This window comes from Carassius auratus, unplaced genomic scaffold (genome assembly GCF_003368295.1).
Source record: "Carassius auratus strain Wakin unplaced genomic scaffold, ASM336829v1 scaf_tig00048349, whole genome shotgun sequence".
Classification (NCBI taxonomy): domain Eukaryota; kingdom Metazoa; phylum Chordata; class Actinopteri; order Cypriniformes; family Cyprinidae; genus Carassius; species Carassius auratus.
In genome coordinates this window covers 1-16801 of record NW_020527072.1, presented here as the reverse complement: position 1 = coordinate 16801, position 16801 = coordinate 1, and the positions used below count along the sequence as shown (strand labels likewise).

The following is a 16801-nucleotide window of genomic DNA, read 5'->3' as shown; positions in this document are numbered from 1 at the left end:
GTGAGCCAACAGGTGAAGACTCAGACAGAAAAAATGACGTTACCATTTCAGGGATTTTGTTTTTGTGTTTTTTAACTGCAGGAAGAGATCTGGCATTAAATCATATGTTTGTGTTTAAAAGGTCTGTTTAAATACAGTATAATAAACTGTTTCATGTTTGTGGCATGAAAAATAAATATATAAATAAATATATTATTCACTATTTTTTTTTCTTATTTCACTTCACCCGTGTGGTTTGAAGTTTAGAATTGTGTATAGAATTGTGAATTAAGTAACTGGCGCCACCTCCTGCTCTATTTAATATGAAACAGCTAGAAATATTAAGGAGAATTATAAATACAAATGGAAAGAAAACATATGTTTTGAAACAATCTCATTTTCCTAAAGATTTTTTTGTTGAAAGTAGACAATATTGATCTTTTTTTTTATTCAAGTAGCCTAAAATGATTGCGCTTACTGAAGATGATTGTTAATTTGCATAATCTATGTCTTTTTTAAATAAAAGTTATTTATCACAGTTAACCCGGAATGTTTTCAAAAGAATAATACGTTATGTGTATTTTTAATACATCCTAATTAATTCTCAGGTAATAAAACCTATTGGAATACAGTTCGCCCTCAGCAGCCAATCCCGTGCTCCGCTCGCCGTGCGTTCCAAACGCATCAGCCAATCAGAGCAAACCTGTTGAAATACTCTCCCACAATTGGTTATCGATGTCAATCCGGGCTCCGTCGTAAAGCCAGTAGTCGAAAGGTACCAAGATGGCGGAGGTAAGTTGGAAAATAGGAGGAAGGCGTCATATTTTGGTCGTTCATTTCTCTTTCCACAGTACATTAGTTTAGGATTTCTGTATCTGATTACGTGTAATGATGTCTTATCGTTAAATAAAGGCCAGTTTCGTGGAGATATGAGCGGTTTTGGCCGTCAAAACAAGTGTTTGAAGCGTCGATGGGGCCTCTTTTAGCATCGAGCGTCCGTGTTTTGCGTAAGATCTGCGAGCGTCGAGCGCGCGCGTTGGTTAAATTTAGTCATAAAACAGCTAAAATATTTTCTTTCACGCTTTTCTCATATTTTAACTTATCGGTTATTCCACTTTTATCGACTAAAAGTGGTCAGAGTGATTTTGTTTTTCGTTGCTGCAGTAGCGGATTGATGCTGTGACGACGTCAAACCGTTTATTTATTTTTTTTGTCCTATTTTAAAATTAAATGTATGTATTATTTTCTAATACCACATGGCTGTATATTGTTTGAACCTCTGAATAAATAATACAAATTGATTTGGCTTGTTAGTGACCCTCTGAAAACTGCCACCGCTGTATATTCTATCTATCATTTATATACGTTATGAACGTTACTCAGAGTCACTTATTTTTTTATGAATCCCTTTTTTTATTAACATTTTTTATATTCGGTGACAGTTTTGTTAGTTTTAATTTTATTAATTTTATCTTCATTGGTCTGTCATCTGGGGAAGCATATTATTATTATTATTATTATTATTATTATACTATGGCAACAGTACTTTTAAAAGTAAGCTAAAAACTCCGGTTATATTATCAGCTGTCACTCATCAAATCAGAAATGTTAAGAAAATTACAAAGACTTAGAAAACTTTTGAAATATATTCCATAATTACTGTTGAGTTTGCAATAGTAACAGTAGGAGCTGTGGAAATGATGGTTACTATTGTAAGGTTTTGGTTAAGGGAATGAACCAGTACTGTTTAATAAATTTGTAGATTCCCAAAACTTAACATGTATTTTTTTTTTTCATTTGTAATTTCAGGCTTCCTTGGGAAGTACAAGCCCAGGTAAATATTTCTCTTTATATATTTGATAATGACAAATGTTCATTGGTTTGAGACTTACACATTTGTGTGTATATATATATATATATATGTGTGTGTGTGTGTATAATACAAATAATGAAATTATCAAAAACAAATATTTGTGTGTGTATAAATATATATGTAAATGTGCATTATATTGATATATATATATTTCATATTTACATATATTTATATATTCATATTTATATATATTTATATGAATATAATAAACATACATATATACATATACAATTTTGTTTTGATTTTATCTTTTTAGTTGGCTCTCTATCATCGGAAGATCACGATTTTGACCCGACGGCAGAGATGTTGGTGCATGAATTTGATGATGAACGTACGTTAGAGGAAGAGGAGATGAGGGAGGACGAGTCAAGTGGGAGCTCAGAAATCGCTGATCTGGAGAAGGTTTTTATTTAAAAAAACTAGGCTGATATTGTTATTATTATCGGTTAATATTTTCCAGCACTGATTTAATCACCCATATATTGCTCGTGTAGTTTTCCGAATTGTTTGCAGTGATTAAGTGTTGAATTAAAGTTGTGTGCCACAGGAGGGGAGCATGCCGTTGGAAGAGCTGCTGGCGTTGTACAGATATGAAGCCGGAGACAGTGTTGCCGGAGGGTCGAGTGTGGACAGCTCGTCTGTAGAGCTGACCGATGAGCTGCCCGACATGACGTTAGATAAAGTAAGTCGCTGGAGTAGTTACGGGATCTTAAGATTTGTTTTTATCCAGTCAAATTTGGAAACAATTTAGAATTTTGAAGTGTTTTTAAAGAAGTCACAAAGGCTGTATATACAGGTGCATCTCAATAAAGTTGAATGTTGTGGAAAAGTTCATTTCAGTAATTCAACTCAAACTGTGAAACTCGTGTATTAAATTCAGTGCACACAGACTGAAGTAGTTTAAGTCTTTGGTTCTTTTAATTGTGATGATTTTGGCTCACATTTAACAAAAACACACCATTTCACTATAAACAAAAAATAATATGATGACATGCCAATCAGCTACTCAACTCAAACACCTGTTAAGGTTTCCTGAGTCTTCAAAACAATCTCTCAGTTTGGTTCACTAGGCTAAACAATCATGGGGAAGACTGCTGATCTGACAGTTGTCCAAAAGACAATCATTGACTCCCTTCACAAGGAAGCTCGCTGTTCACAGAGTGCTGTATCCAAGCATGTTAACAGAAAGTTGAGTGGAAGAAAAAGATGTACAACCAACTGAGAGAATTGCACCCTTATAATGATTGTCAAGCAAACTGGATTCAAAAATTTTAGTGAACTTCACAAGGAATGGACTGAGTCTGGGGTCAAGGCATCAAGAGCCGTGTCAAGAATTTACTGAACCACAGACAACGTCAGAGGCGTCTTACCTGGGCTAAGGAGAAGAAGAACTGAACTGTTGCCCAGTCTGGGGGAAGGTGGAGAAGCTCATAGCCCAAGTTGCTTGAAGCCCAGTGTTAAGTTTCCACAGTCTGTGATGATTTGGGCTGCAATGTCATCTGCTGGTGTTGGTCCATTGTGTTTTTTGAAAACCAATGTCACTGCAACTGTTTACCAAGAAATCTTGGAGCACTTCATGCTTCCTTCTGCTGACCAGCTTTTTGAAGATGCTGATTTTATTTTATTGGCACCTGCCCACACTGCCAAAAGCACCAAAGTTGGCTAAATGACCATGTTGTTGGTGTGCTTGACTGGCCAGTAAACTCACCAGACCTGAACCCCACAGAGAAACTATGGGCTATTGTCAAGAGGAAGATGAGAAACAAGAGACCAAACAATGCAGATGAGCTGAAGGCCACTGTCAAAGAAACCTGGGCTTCCAGACCACCTCAGCAGAGCCACAAACTGATCTCCTCCATGCCACGCCGAATTGAGGCAATAATTAAAGCAAAAGGAGCCCTTACCAAGGATTGAGTACATGTACAGTAAATGAACATGCTTTCCAGAAGTACAAAAATTCACTAAACTTTTTTTTTTTTTTATTGGTCTCATGAAGTATTCTTATTTGTTGAGATCGTAAATTGGTGGGTCTTTGTTAAATGTGAGCCAAGATCATCACAATTAAAAGAACCAAAGACTTAAACTACTTTTTTTCACAATTTGAGTTGAATTACTGAAATAAATAAATTTTCCATGATATTCTAATTTATTGAGATGCACCTATTTGATCAAAAACACATTAAAAAGAGTAATATTGTAAATTATTACTTATATAAAATAAGTTTTCTTACGGAATGTATTGTAAAAACATTTGTGCTGCTTCATTATTGACCATGGACCACAAAACCAGACCAAATGTAAAATTTTTAGAAATTGAGGTGTATACATCATCTGAAAGATGAACAAATATATTTCCATTGATGTGTGGTTAAATTAGCATCGAACAATGTTTGACAGAGATGCAACTATTTTAAAATCTAGAATCTGAGGGTGCAAAAAATTTTTTTGACTCAAACAATGTTTTTTTGTGGCTCTTTTGGCTACAAATATACCCCAGAGACTTAAGACTGCTTTTGAAAAATAGAAATCTGTATTAACATTATGAATGTCCTTACGGTCACTTTTGACATTTAATGCATTCTTGCTCAATAAAAGTGTTTAATAAAAAAAATGGTTCTTACCCCAAACGTTTGAATGGCGATGTTTCACAGCTTCCACAAAAATATGGAGCAGCACAACTGTTTTGAGCGTGGATAATAATCAGACATGTTTCTGGAGCAGCAAAGCAGTATATTCTTTCAAAAAACAATTTAAAAACTATGATTATTCCAAACTGTTGAGAAGTTTTGTTTGTGTATATATACATTTTGTGCTGTTCATTGGGGATTGAACGGATCGTAATTGATCCGTACGGACCCGGCTACACAGTCCGGCACGCATTTAATCTGCATATAATTTGTATGTGTTTCGCACTCAAGTGATTTTAAACCATTCCAGCTCAAGAAGAGGCGAAAGAGAACGAGATTTCAATACTCAAGCAAACACGCAGAGAGGCACGTTTCAGACGGCGCACGAACATCGAACTGAATCCTCTTTCGCATTTCCTTGCGTTTGCACAGACACATGCACATAAAACTGACAAAATACCCGTCTCGACAATGATTCTGGTAAGCGAAGTCGGTTATGTCTTAAGTGAAGAAAAACAGCTGAGAAAGAAATCAGATGTGCATCATTTATATTAGATCTGTGCATCAGGTCCTAAAGGTACAGCAGTCTATAAATACCTGCTTCTGTCATTACAAACAACAACACATTTCTGTGTCTGAATGCTACTGACCTTATTTTAATTGTTCTTTTGGTCTCCTTATTTATCTATCCTTGTGATTTATATATCTGCTCTATTTTTTTATTGGCTGTTACCTTGTCTTTTGATCGTAGTTTTTGTTAAGGTATCGAAGAAGTACTTGGCTTCAAATAATAAATGGAAAGCAAAGTTTGATTGATTTTATTTCCTTTGCTGATCTGATCCGTGACTCAAAAACGGTGATCTGATCCGAGCCGTGAGTTTCCATTCATGTTCGTTGACCTTGTTGCATGTCCTCTTTTCTCGTAAAACAGGAGGAAATCGCTAAAGATCTGCTCTCTGGAGACGACGAAGAAACACAATCTTCTGCCGATGACCTCACACCGTCGGTGACGTCACACGAAACCAACGATTTCTTCCCCAGAACTCTTCGCTGTAAGCTTGTACACATTGTTTCTGTACATTTGACTTTATGCTTCAGTTTCCATTAGATTTTATTTTTTACAGCTCATTTTTGTTGTTTGTTTTTTAGCAAATGTGGTTTATGATGGAGACAAAGAATCTGAGGGAGAGGATGAAGGTTTGAATCCTGAAGACTCTCGCAAGGTGAGGAAAATCACTTTTACTGACTTTGTAATTGTTCTCCACAGTAATATTCAAAATTCGAGTTCAAAAGGGACTGTTTCTTAGGGCATCCTTAAAAATGTTCTTGTTTGCCGTAACCTGACCGACCCTGCCACTTTAGGACCGACTCAAATTGTATATATTTTTTTGCTTTAGTCCGACCGACTTTCCAGTTGTAGATTTGCGTTAAGACTGACCAATTTTTTTTACTCTTCAAACAACTAATACAAAAGCAATTAAATAATATATAAATAATATTATGATTAGGGCACTATAATACATCTAAAAAATGCATTGAAACAGCTCTACACCGCTTTAACTCGGGACGAAGTTCTGGAAAAACTGAGCCCAGATCTATTCCCAGCCCTTCTCCCGTCTAGTCTAAATCCGTGACTGTGTCGACTGTCACTATGTTCGAAAATCTATTGCACGAATCGATTGGACCAACCAACACAAGTTTCGAAAGCGAAAATAGGAAATTGATTTTAACAAATTTCTCTCAGAGCGCGTCCATTTTTTTTTTTTTTTTTTTTCCTCATGCATAGAGATACAGTTTCGGGCTAGAATCACCTACTTATGCGCATTATTATAATTATTATTATTTTTATTTTTATTTTTTTTTGACATTTCTAATCGTAAACACAGCCATGTTGAAGCCTGCAGTAAATGTTTTGCATTATGGCAGTCCACTCTGCTTATTGTTTTTTCGAGAATGTTGCACTCCTGTTCGTCATTGTGCACGTAACTTCACGCCAATAAATCATCAGAAATATTGGTCTTTACCAATATATTGAATCTTTAAATTCGTCCTGCCTGTTGTCCGTGGTTTTACCTATATTTGGTGTTATTTGCCATATAAAACGTATTTAGACATGCAAAATTGATTTTACAATCGATTCAATGAACACTTGTCACTCAAATCAAACAGGATTTTTTTTCACAAAAGTGACAGCCCAAGAAAGCAAAGTAAACGGTCTCTCATTTGTAGGTTGCATTGACACGTAGCAGTGGATGCAAGTAAAACAGTATAACAGTACCTCATTTTTTTTTCTTCTCTCCTGAAATTCATGCAATAAACATGTTTTTGATAAAGATTTACATTTGTTTGTGGAATATATAGCCTGCATCAAAATTAGGTTTGCAATTATGCGCCCGAAGGCATGGGTTGAAGACCCAGTCAGTGACGTCACGATATGCTAATTTGTTGAAATTCATACCGTGATAACCAAAATTTCATTTTTTTAAATTTTTTTTACATTAAAACAAAAAAAAAACAGACCTACCTACCGACCCTTTTTTTTTTTTTTTAATGCAAACCAAAATATTTTTAAGGATGGCCTTATCACTTATGTGTGTCAGACAAATTTTTATGACGTTTTAAGGTCTGTGTATATTTTATTAATTTTTCACAGGAGATCATGGTGGGATCTGAATATCAGGCAGAGATTCCTGCGCTCACCTGTTATAATGACCAGGAAAAAGGTGAGTCTTTCACATTTAAAGTAAGTGAATATTGTTCCATCATGTTTTAAAATACAACATTGAATGCCTTTTGACATATTGCATGCGTGCATTTCTTAGTGAAACAGAATATTTAGTGCGCAATCATTGGTTGACACCTGATGGCACTCAAATAAAACACTTCAACATCTTTTAATGCAGCATGTTTGAAAATGTTCTCTGTGTTTTTCAGTGTACGCAGAGGAAGATCAGCTGCTTTGGCAGCCGGAAATGTTGCCCGAGTCAAAGGTCAAAAGCTTCTTGCAGGACGCTCTGCGTGTGGACGGAAAGATGGATGGAGATGGCAAATGTTCTCTGGTCAAAGACAACGAGCAGGTGAAGTTTTACACAAACCAAACACATTCGTTACACTTGAGAGGCTGTTAATTATGTCCACTAAATAGATTCTAGACACTTCAGCACTGTTATCAGTAACTCTTAACCCTGTAAAGCCTGAGAATAATGGCCTGATTTTGTTTAAAGGGGACAGAACACACCAATCTCATGTTACTCTTGAGTATCACATCATAAGAGTCTTCCATTTTATCAGATTTATAAAAGACAGATACAGCTTTCTGTCATCAAGCAAGCAAAGGTTTTGCATAGTGATAGTCTGCAAGCAAATTCATCAGTGAATCCTGAAAAAAATAGGTTTCCACAAAAATATGAGGCAGAAAAATATGTGCCAACTCTGACAATATGCCGGTGATAACCGTAAAGAGAGAAGTACGATCCGACCTCATGTGATTAACTGGAAAATAAAGAAAACTGTGAAAGAACGGTTAGTAAAGAAAAATTTACTTGAATGATATTGTAGTTACATTTTCAAGTTGACGTTAAAAATCGTAAAAAAAAAATCTAGAATCGGTAAAACATTCTGGAAAAATCTAGATTATTTTTTTTTTTTTTACAAATCCTCCAGCCCTAATTTATGATAATAAGAACCATTGTTAAATAATTTAGCGTCAACAATAATTAATAATCACAGAACAGTAAATCAGCATATCAGAATGATTTCTGAAGATCATGTGACACTGAAGACTGGAGGAATGATGCTGAAAATACAGCTGTGCATCACCGAAATAAATTTGGTATAATATTCAAATAGAAAATATATTTTAAAATGAAATAATGTCGCTCAACATTAATATTACTACAGCCGTGGTGAGCGGAAGAAACTTTGATCGCTAGTGTGTGTGTGTGTGTGTGTGTGTGTGTGTGATATGAATGGGTCATGCATGGCATTTAAAAACATTCAGTTAGATTTGATGATTCCTGCAGAAACCTTGAAGTATGACGAGATGTAAATGATCAAAAATCCCAGTTCTGATCATGTGGATGATTTCAAGGGCTTAGGAAATTTAAAGTAAGCTTTTATAGGGTTAACTAACCTGTTATTCATCTCCAGGCCTTATATGAGCTTTTGAAGTGTAACTACAACGTCCACGAAGCTCTTGAACGATATCGCAGTAGAGACAAATCTTCAAAAGGTGAGTGGAAATATCGCCGTTGTTTTGTTATTGTACTGAGTGTTGAGTAGTAAACTAATATAAATGTTATTATTTAGACGAGATGCTCCCGTGGTCTGAAGAAGAATGCCGAAATTTTGAACAGGGTCTTCTGTTGTACGAGAAAAACTTCCACCTCATTCAGAAGCACAAAGTAAGACGGTGTCTTTTAATGTTAGATATTTAAATGCAGTTTTGAGTCCGAGTTTGCTTAAATCAGATGTCACTCTTGTTAATTACAACATGAAATTCCATTAACATTGCATGCATGCTTTTCTAAGTGAAACTTAAGGATCTTCATAATATCGCTCTTAATATCGTTTTTCATTTGGATTTGGTTGGTTTAAAAAAAATAATGTCAGGCTGGAATTTTATTTAAATTATTTTATGCATGCAGAAACATTTGTTTTGCACCAATAATGCATGATTATTAAGTTGCATGTAACTTTTATTTTTGTCTTTTTTTTAAGGTCAACACACGAACGGTGGCAGAATGTGTTGCGTTTTACTACATGTGGAAGAAGTCCGAGCGATTCGACTTTTTCGTCCAGCAAAACCGATTCGGGAAGAAGAAGTTCAGCAGTTATCCTGGCGTCACGTGAGTTTCGTAATGTTAAAATGTTCAGTGTGAACCTGATGCAGAGCGATAGGAGTTTTATAAGTGAGTCTAATCCAGTTCTCTGGAGCTCTGAAGGCTGATTTCCTCTCCTCATGGCCTCTGCAGGGATCTGATGGACCGGTTGGTGGATGAAGCCGAGGGTTTGGTGGATGGATCTGCGTCTGTGTGTTCCAGCGGCAGTGGCAGGATCGAGCCTCCAACCGAGCAACAGCTCAACCTGCTCAACTCCATCACAGCCAGTGACCTCTCGGGTACATTACTAAACCTTTTCAGACATGCTTTTACCTCATTTGTGACCCTGGAGCACAAAACCAGTCACAAAGGTCAATTTTTCAAAATTGAGATGTATGCATCATCTGAAAGCTGATAAATATCTTTCCATTGATGTATGGTTTATTAGGATCGGACAACATTTGGCCAAGATACAACTACCGTATTTTCCTGGCTATAAGTCACACTTTTTTTTCATAGTTTGGCTGGTCCTGCAACTTATAGTCAGGTGCGACTTATCAAAATTAATTTGACATGAACCGAGAGAAATGAACTAACAAAAAACATCACCGTCTCCAGCCACCAGAGGGCGCTCTATGCTGCTCAGTGCTCCTGTAGTATACACTGAAAACATGGAGCGCCCTCTCGTGGCTGGAGACGGTAATGTTTTCTCTTGGTTCTAAATAAATGCGACTTATATATGTTTTTTCCCTCATCATGACGTATTTTTTGACTGATGTGACTTATAATCAGATGCGACTTATAGTCCGAAAAATACGGTATTTGAAAACCTGGAATTTGTGAGGATGCAAAAAAAACAACAACTAAATATTAAGAAAATTCAAAAGTTCTTAGCAATGCATACTACTAATCAAAAATTAAGTTTTGAGAGATTTACGGTAGGAAATTGACTATCTTCATAGAACATGATCTTTATTTAATATCCTAATGATTTTTGGCATTAAAGAAAAATCTATAATCCTAACCCATACAATGTATTTTTGGCTATTGCTACAAATATACCCCAGAGACTTGAGACTGCTTTTGTGCTCCAGGGACACATTTTTGTTTTAATGCTCTGATAACAGTTTTCTATTAATGTGTAAAGCAATAAGCCATTGTGTTAGTCATTTTTAGTGTAAGAAGTGTTAATAGACACTTTAAACTTTAGGGAAGTCACTGTAAGAACTGCCTTTAGTGGCTTACACTACAGCAGCAATATAAAATATCAGTGTTCAGTAAATAAAATACAAAAAGTAAGTGAGACTAATTTATCGGCCATTGGCTGAGCTAGACTTTCTGCCAAAATTTCCTCATATTTATGTCATGTCAGTGGCTGGGCAAATCTTTTTTTTTTTCCTTCCATTTTTTATTATTATTGAATAAATATTGGGGGAAAAAATAAAATACATTCATGCACAGAGGACCTAACCAGGGCTCCAGACTGCGACTAAAACAATCGCATTTGTGACCAGAAATATTAATTTGTAAGTGATATATCTTTATAAATCTACATGTTATGACTTAACGCCTTTTTCCCTGCTTGTTTTGCGATCACATCTTTTGTTATGCTGACGTAATAAACTAAGACGATGCGCGTCAAAGTTTTAGTGGGGGAAAAAAGGCTTTGAAACGGTCCTCATCTGTGCCGAACAGCAGCGTTGACTGCACTCTTGCTGAAAGCAGCTCCAGCTGTGCAGCACGAGAGAAAGAGAGCGAGAGAAAATGACGGAGACGTGTGAAGTACAAGTGCAGAAAAGCAGTGTCTATTTCGTGCAGAACTTGAACAAACTACAACAGGTAAAGCTGTCAGCTGTGTGGAGATTAACAGTTCTCGTTTATAATTTATACTAATAAGGCTTCTTGTTATCAGGATCTATAGTCTATATGCTGTGTTTGTTAAAGCATGACAGCATTTATGATGCTTTGATGAGGAGCCTAACCTACACTCAGTGGCCAAGTGATGCTGAAGTATTTATGGTTTGCGATATCGGTGCATTAAACAATTCTTTGTGACTGAATATAGTTCTCAAGTTGGAAAGGACTTAAGTTCCCAGGACATCATCTAGATTGATTAGAAGGCTGATGTTGTAAAAGGAGGGGAGATAAAAACACAAAAATATGATTTGAAATGTAAAGGTGTTTTAAACCAAGAAAAAATATGAATATAATGCCTTTATTCTATGGCACTTAAAAAAATTAAGTAGCGCCTTTATTTTGTTTCTTATAGGAACCCTGATGGCTTTTTTTGGTCTGGAGCCCTGCTAACAATATCTGACGAAAAAAGTGGAATCAATTCATATTAATTTATATATTATATATTACTTTTTATTTAATGAAAATAAATTATATAATTTATTTATATTTTTATAAATTATATAATTTATTTTAATTTTTTTAATAAAAAATTATATGTATTTAATATAAGTGATTTAGTTACATTATTTTTTTTATATTTAATCAAAAGAAATGACTTTTTATTTGTAAAAAAAAAAAAAAAATTATAAATGTAGTTAATATAAGTGATTTAGTTTAGGGTTGTGCCGATAGACGATAGTATCATGTATCGACGATAGTCAGAAGCAGATTTCTCTGTTGATAATCTCCTATTAATGTATTAGATTATAATAATAACTTACAGACGGTTTCATCGGGTGCACGCGCCTGGACCTAAGTTAACTTCCGGTCTGTTGGCTGCAGTGCCTTGCCTTCTACAAACGCAGTTAAAGTCAAGGTGATGATAGACTGAAGTTGGGCTCAGTGGTTGTGCTGCAGGGTGTGTTTCTCATACGTTTATTTATTTTTGGAGACTTGCCACAATTTTAAATCGATTTTCAAAAAGGCTTCATTGAATAAACATGAGTAAGGTTACTGCTCTTTTATTAATAATAATTCCTTACATTTATGTTTAAATATCAAAGCGAGGCACATGTGTTTTTATATCGCTGTATTTCTGAAAGAAGACGTGCATGTTATATGCCTGATAGCAGCGTGTGAGCGTAGCTCTGCTTCGTTTACAGCTGTTACTGGGGAAACCTCTATTTCTCGCGCTTTATGTCTATGCTCCTGTTGGCAAAGAATGAATTTGCATATTCATTAAGTCCGTCTGATCCAAGCAGCAAACATTTTGTTTATCAAAAAATATCTACTCTAGAGGGACTTGGCTGTTGTTATTGATTCTATTTGGATTCTACCGGAAGTTAAGTTAGGTCCACAATACGGGCACGCGCAGTAACGTTTGTTTATGTTGTTGCCGTTGAAACCGTCTATTATTTAGATTTTTTTTAGGTGGCCTATTATAATTCGGCTGTCAAACTGCTCCGCTGTTTCCCTTTAGCACCACATTTCTCACACACACACTGCACAGGAGGATTAGAGCTTGTAGTACATGAAGTAGTAACGCTTTGAGTCAAACAACACGTTAAATCCATGAAATGAAAGAGATAGAAAATGAGGAGTTGATGAGTAAATGTGGAAATGAGGTGTCCCACACATTTAATGACCGATACACGGCAACACGTTCTTCTCAAACATGAGAGATTAACTCTTTCTTGGCATTACAAATAAAGACAAAATAATAACTATGCGGTAGAGCGAACATATCATCCATAGTGGTTCTCACGTAGTCCTTCTCTTAAAGACTGATCACTTATAACACTTATTATGCGGTGATGATGTAGAATGACTATGTTAGAAGAACCACTGTGGATAAGTTCGCTCTGCCGCATTATTATATTCATGCACACTGCACTATAATGTGATGCATGCAAAATACAGAGTTTTGGCTGTTACAAAGTCTCCATCCACAAACAGACGTACATCATATTTTATTACACTTAAACAAGTAATCTGAACAGCCTATACGTGTGCAATATATTAAACGTTACCTCACTAACGGAGTTTAATGCAACAGTTATGTTGTATGACTGATACATTAGTTCAATTCAACTTTACTCCAAATATATGAACTCACCTGTTTTGAATACTTTTATATTTAACGTGTTCGATTATGTCCAGTATTAGTGTTAAACTGTTGGACTTTAAAAGAAATCTACTATCGATATTCAGCGTTAACTGATTTTGCAGAACATTTAGACTAACTTCTGTGCACAGATGCGGCAGATTTGTCACAGGATGCACGATATGACCGTTGTGTCCGACTATATATGAACAAGCTGATGTAACGTATGTTTGAAAGTATATTTTTTCGATTATTGGTGATTCCATAGGCTCTCTCTCGTGTACCTGTATGTTTTAAAACACCAAATGGTTCTGCTATGACAAGAACAAAGAGTCTCTCTCTTGCTCCACTCATGCACGATAATATCGTGTATCGTCGATCTCACAGGTTGACGATATGACGATTTGAAAAATTACCATATCGCCCAACACTAATTTAGTTAATTATTTAGGGTTATTAAGGTGTTTTTTTTTTTTTGAAGGATAATTTTTAAGCAAGCATGCATTAAACTGATCAAAAGTGACAGCAACTACATTTCACAAGATTTTGGTTTCAAATGAATTATTTAAGTTGCAATATTTAAAATTAGTTTCTGTATTTTGATCTAACAAGTGCAGCCTTGATCTTGAGCAGACGCGTCTAACCTCTTCCTCTTCCTCCAGCGTTGACCAGCACAGTGGCATCGGTGTGTAACCCCGCAGACGTCAGCTGTCTGGACTCCTACAGCTTCTCCTCGCTGGACGGGCTTCACCGCGGTCCCCTGAGCCACGAAGAAGCCGCTCAACTACTCCAGCAACAGAGACGGAGACTGCCTCAACCTGATGGAGACGGGCTTCTACCACTCGGAGCTCGGGCAGATCAGTGTGTGCGGCGAGGACTGCGAACGCCCCCCGGCCAAGCGGATGAAGATGGGCCTGTCGGAGCCGTTCTTAAACGACAGCAGGAACATGAGCGTGGATTTCGAGGGCCGCACGCACCACATCACAGTGCCAAAATGGCAGTTTCGGTCAGTGACTTCAGCGAGGCGGGCAGCTACATGGGAGCACACACACTACATCAGCACACGGCGCTGCAGTCGGAGTAACACTTCGTGCTTCATGCAATCCAATATATTCCTTCAGTTTCCTGATTATATATACATGTGTGTATATATGTACAGATTGATCTTTTTTTTTTTACTATGACATCAGTGATGTCTAATTGTACAGACCTAAATCTTGATTTCTCAAGAGCTAATACAGCCATTTATTTTCCAGTCTTGAATTTTTGGAAGTGTCATAAGCGTGTGTGCGTCCGAATACTGTGGAAAACATGAACTGGCGTACGTCGGCCGACTGCAAGGAGGTTTTCTAAGCCATCATCTTGACGACATGAGCTCGGCCTCTCTGTGTTTCCCATCAAGTGTTTACAGCTCTGCCTTCGTCTGGATGGCGTCTAGGACCACTTCTTAATTTGGGTTTTTTTTGCACCATGGAAAGTTCAGCCTTGGGAGGTTTTCTGCTATTTCGAAATGACTGCAAAAACAAACCTACGAACAATTGAAAGTGGAATAGGCCCTAAATACAGTAGAGGTATTAGTGTGTGTAATTGATCTACTTTTGCGCATATTTATTAGTGTTTCTCTTGCTTTAGCAGTCTGCGTTTTGCATATTTATTGCAATGAAGACCATTGGACTGCATTACAGTCAAAATCTTTGGTTTCCCAAAGTGGTTTTGAAATACTGGCACATGCATTTTTTTTTGTTTTTCAATCTGTTTTGATATTTAGAGATCACTATTTATTGAAAAACCTTTTTTGCAGGGATTTCTCATCATGGGAACCGAACCCAAACCCGCAGTTTTACCCGTCTGCTCCCTTCAGTAACTTAATTATGCAACGTTGTAAATGACTCCTCGTCGTCATCGTTTGTGTTCGTTTGCGTTCCAAGTCCTTGATGAAGGCCTGCAAGCACTGACCCGACGTTTATCTATGCATCAAGAATCGCTTACAGATGAAACGGATCATTTCGGACCTTGTTTGCTTGTTTTATTTAACACGCTCTCGTATGGCAATAATTTGTAAATATGTAGATATCACATACCTTCCTTTTTTTTTTTTACTTGCTTTTGAGTCTGCGTGTGCCACAAGAATGCCTTCTCGACTTACTTTAACCGTTCGTTTGATGCTTTTCCTCAAAAGAGATTTGCTTAAGAAGAGAGTTATTTATTTATTTATTCACTTGACTGCAAGTGGGTGTTGTATTTAGCGTCCGCTGGAGACGAAGAGCCGTCGTTGTCTTCACAGGAAGTCGCGGCGCTAGCTGAATGTACAGTATTATCACATCTTAGGGATTTACTGAACTCGAATGTCTCTTGGTTAAGGCAGAAGCCCGGTTTGCAGTATTGCCTTAACCTTCATTCAGAACTTGGGAGGGTTTTCAGGACGGTGATCTCTCTCTCTTTTGGACGGTTCACGCTGTGTCTAAAATAGTTTCCTCGTACCTGTGGACTGAATCCTCCATATTTATATTTTTGGACTTGACATACTTGAAGGATGTGTATTGATCAGTTTAAATACAATATTCTCCAATGCAGTCCTGTAGGTTGTGCAATTAATTTCTTCTGTCCCTTACGAGAATGGAAAAGAGCTTTAGGAAATGTCTTGGTGCAGTAATTTGTGTCCAAAAATTTGTGTTAAAAAATGAATAGCTTAACATTTGAAATTGTAATGTAATGGTTGTCTGCTTCCAGGGAAAGAAAATGTACATTTGAAAACCTTCCATTTATCTTTGGAAATGTTGTATGCTTTATTTTGTTTCATATTCGATTGGTTTTCATTCACTTTCATGCTTTTCGGAGGCGGGGAAGTTACTAGTTAAAGTTGTTTTTCAACAAAATTTGATGTGATTAAAATTATAGTGTTGAATAGACAATCAAACGTCGATTAATATTGGAAAAGGACATTTTATCATTCTAAATGTTTGTACATAGACGCTGTTCTTGTTTTGTTGGTTTTTATTTTGTATTTTATGTTGTACCTAACTGGCGAACCATTCCAGAAATAAAGTTCTGGAGATATTATAACAGTGTTGATGAGTTCATCCAAAAACTTGATTGAATTTGACTCCTCTGGATCTTTATTTGCCGTAACGATTATTTATTTTTTATTTCTGTAGTGTATGTCCGTTTAATTATGTAATCGAAGGAAAAAAGAGTTTAGGTTTAACTTCCTCTACTTAATGTTTTTTCACAAACATCTATCAAAAGTTGATTTTATGGCAAGAGTAACAACATTTTCATTTTTAAATAGTCGTAAATGAACATCTCAGGAAAACTAGTTTTCAAAGCAGAACTATTTCATAACTACTAGTTCACCCAAAAATGAAAATTTGCTGTGGAGAAATGTAGCATTGCATCAGTGTCTCACCAATGGATGCTCTGCAGTGAATGGGTGCCGTCAGAATGAGAGTCCAAACAGCTGATAAAACATCACAATAATCCACCACTCCAGTCCAACAGTTAA

At 36.4% G+C, this 16801-nt stretch overlaps 1 pseudogene; it reads left to right on the top strand.

Annotated features, from left to right (window-relative positions):
* Positions 1 to 708: 708 nt before the first annotated feature.
* Positions 709 to 16359, top strand: LOC113089017 (mesoderm induction early response protein 3-like; annotated as a pseudogene).
* Positions 16360 to 16801: the final 442 nt, after the last annotated feature.